The sequence below is a fragment of the Corvus brachyrhynchos genome, unplaced genomic scaffold (genome assembly GCF_000691975.1).
Source record: "Corvus brachyrhynchos isolate BGI_N302 unplaced genomic scaffold, ASM69197v1 scaffold220, whole genome shotgun sequence".
NCBI classification, from domain to species: Eukaryota; Metazoa; Chordata; class Aves; order Passeriformes; family Corvidae; genus Corvus; species Corvus brachyrhynchos.
In genome coordinates this window covers 3,962,321-3,965,633 of record NW_008236209.1, presented here as the reverse complement: position 1 = coordinate 3,965,633, position 3,313 = coordinate 3,962,321, and the positions used below count along the sequence as shown (strand labels likewise).

The 3,313-nt window shown below is 36.7% G+C and overlaps 1 protein-coding gene across 1 annotated transcript in view; it reads left to right on the top strand.

Annotated features, from left to right (window-relative positions):
- The first annotated feature begins 2,372 nt into the window (after positions 1-2,372).
- Positions 2,373-3,313, top strand: part of KLHL4 (kelch like family member 4) — a 77,660-nt gene continuing 76,719 nt past the window's right edge. Inside the window, exon 1 of the mRNA XM_017742457.1 lies at positions 2,373-2,436. The gene's annotated coding sequence lies outside the window, so the exon portion shown is untranslated. The remainder of the gene's footprint in view (positions 2,437-3,313) is intronic.

Genomic DNA, 3,313 nt, shown 5'->3' with positions numbered 1-3,313 from the left:
TTACAGAAACTCCTCACTAGTAATTTAAATGTGTTTGACATTTCTGGAGTGCACAGTTAAAGAGAAAGGGAAGAAAATATAAATTCAGAACTACAGGTCCATAAAAATCCTTCCCATTTTTTAAAGGTTAAGGTCTGACTGCACTTCAGTGCAAGGCTGTGCTTGGAAAACACATCAAACTCTGTGGTTCCTGTAGAACAGGTGTAAAAAATTCGCTTCCAAATGCATTTAAATATGGAATTTCTCCCTGTACATTATCTCTAATTAAAGGCTGTCCCTGCTATACAGCCTTTACACCAGAACTCTATTTTCTGTCTCTTGGCAGCAGGTGGCTTCCTTCCTCCTGTGTAAAAATTCAAGAGCTTGGTCCTACAAGACACCACAGATTTAAACAAATGGTCTTTCTGAATGAATAAAATTTACTTTAACGAGCAAATAAAAAAATATTTGAATACATTATTAATAATAGGGTAAAAAAGGAACAGAGAAAATATGAAATCTTTCAGTTTGTCTCTTAGAGAGAAGTCAGCTGTCAGGTATTGTGTCATCACAACAAAAACCACCAGAAGTGGGCAATCACCGAAATAAAGAGCTGTACTCTTCTTTTTCTGTATTGTCCATCCTTACTTATACTAAAATTTGTGCTGTATTATCTAAACTACGCTACTCTGAATCCAATGGCAAAACAATTTTTGGAAGCTCAGCTGGAGAGATGAACTTGCCATAAATTATTTTCAAAGGTACTGCTTGGCTTTTTAAACATTTGTTTCAATGGCATTTATTTTTTCCCCAAAGCAATGTCAACTATTGCCTTACATAACTTTTATTTAATTTAAAATCAATAAAACGTTACTCATACAACCTTGGCATTCAAAAATGACATTTCTCCTTTGTTTTTACAGTACACACAGCAAACAAAAATCAATGCTTTATCTCTCCACACTTGGATAAAAAGGATAATAAAGCAGCAGGCTCACAGTGCTGTATGATATTGATTATGGAGTCTCTCAAGATAAATTACTAAGATTTAAAGATTATTCTTGGTAAGTCAGCACTACATATTTTTTATCAGTTTTCACAAGACTTTGAGAGAATATGGGCATCAGTACATGAGCTAAAATACATTACACTGGGTGTAATTCTTTGAAAATCTCTTCAATGAAAAATGTACCCAAGGAGCACATTTAAAAGTGAACTTGTTCCATATTTTTTTCTGTAGGGGAAAATGGTGCAAGTTTTCTGATCAAATTCATTGATGACACTCCAACACTTGTTCAATACATGGAGAGACATGGAACAGATTAGCATTTGCCTGCAGTTTTTAGCAAAAGAGAAATTTAGGACAAGAGAAAAGTTACTCTGTAGGCATTACTTAATTTTTAGCAAAAACTAGCTTTTCAAGATAAGCCTTTTTGGCGAATATTATAGTACAGGCCAGATCTATCTTAGTATTATCTATAAAGTATGTTTTGAAGAGAAATTTAAGATAAGAAATTTTTATGTGCCAGCTTAAAGGACAACCTTTTTTATGTCATCTTGAAAGGATTGCTTTAAGAGTTTTTTCAATTTGAGGTTAATTCCGAGATGAATGTAGCTCACTTATCAGCTTTATTTTGCCAGTAAAACTCTAATGAATCATTAGCTGCCACTGAAACCTGCACAAAACCCCCTGAATCTTAACTGTTCTAACTGAAAAGTTATTAAACCTTTGACCCAGAGGAAAATGGGACTAAACAGAAAAAGGTTTTAGCAGGCTGGAAGGGGTATATTGCTGAATATTATTCTGTAAAATAAATGAAAACTGCTATCAAACAGTCTCACTAAAATTCACCTTGGTGTGTTCTCTGGTCTCCTACAGTTCTAATGACCTACGAACACCAGGGAATAAAATACATAACATTCTCAGCTCACTAAACCCCCCAAAGCCTAGCTCTAACTCTCCAGAATTGTTACTTCTTAGCTTTGCAATTATCCTGCAGGAAATATTTCTGTAATTTCAAGGAGACTTTTGATTTCTGGAGAAATTTTCTGGTGGGATTTTTGAAATAATGATGTTTAGAGACTGGGAAATGTCCTGCAATGCCAAGTCCCATGCAGTGGCAGTGGGCAGGCACAACAGAGGTGTTGTTCAGCAGCAGAAAGTGGAGGCCTCAGGAAATGGTCCCTGGCAAAGTTGATGTTTAATGTGGATGGTGAAGGAAATTCAACGGAAAACATTTATCAGAAGCTTCCGTGCAGAGAGGAGATCAGCCCAAGGGCAAAGGAAATAGGAAATGGGCTAGAGAGTTCTCTGAAATAATCTGTCACTGAAATGTGAGGAAACAGACTCGTGTCCTGCCTATCCTTCTATTTTAAAGCCTTCCACAAGTCAAGATCCTTTTGCAGCATTGTGCCATTATCTGAAAGTTGGCTACTTCCAATTTGAACTCCTTGAAGGTAGGATAAAAAGCTTAATTTGGGTCTTATCTTGACACTTCATTTGCATGTTTATTATTTGAGCCTTTGGAGTAACTCATAGGAAAGTCGTGAGCTTATCACGGAAACAATACATCTCAGAAATGCTGTAACCACTGACTTTGGGGCTTTTTACAGCTTGCACAGAAATGCTGAGGGTTCAGCCAAAATCTTTTAGGAATCTCAGAGGGACAGAGCACACCTCTGGGAGGGGTGTCACCTCTGAGCCTGCTGGGGCTGGGACAAGGGGTGGAGCAGAGCTTTTGGGAGCTGATGCAAGGAGGAAACCTCCTCCTCATCTGCAACACTGAACCTGAACAGGGATAGAAAAAGATAGTGCTCCGAACTCTTCATTTTTAACCTCGAAATACTCGACTATACAGGCACTAAATCTCAAGAATGCCTTCATTACAGGTAATGAAGATGCTTTTATGAGTGAAGACAAAATAGATGCTTATTAAAGTTTGATTATCGATGTTTTTATGATAATAACATTGCTCAAATGAACAGAACAGTAAGTCCTTACACAGAGGGATACACTAACAATCCTTCCTTCAGCCATATCTTGTATTCTCCACATTGATTAGAAAAACCCCTAACAACTTTCTCAAAGGTGAAAAAACTGATCTTAGAAATCATAACTGCTGCAATGAATGCTGCATTATCTTTTGAATTCCAGTTTCCTTGAGTTCTTATTCAATAAAATATTACTGAAATTGTAGTAATTCCCTAGGTTTGACAGATGCTTTCCAGGCTTATCTGAAAACACAGCAGGAAAGAGAGAGAAGTGCATTTTATGGAATATTCCCAGTGTTTAATTCCAGATACCAGTAATATGAAACAATACTCTCTAGGTGCT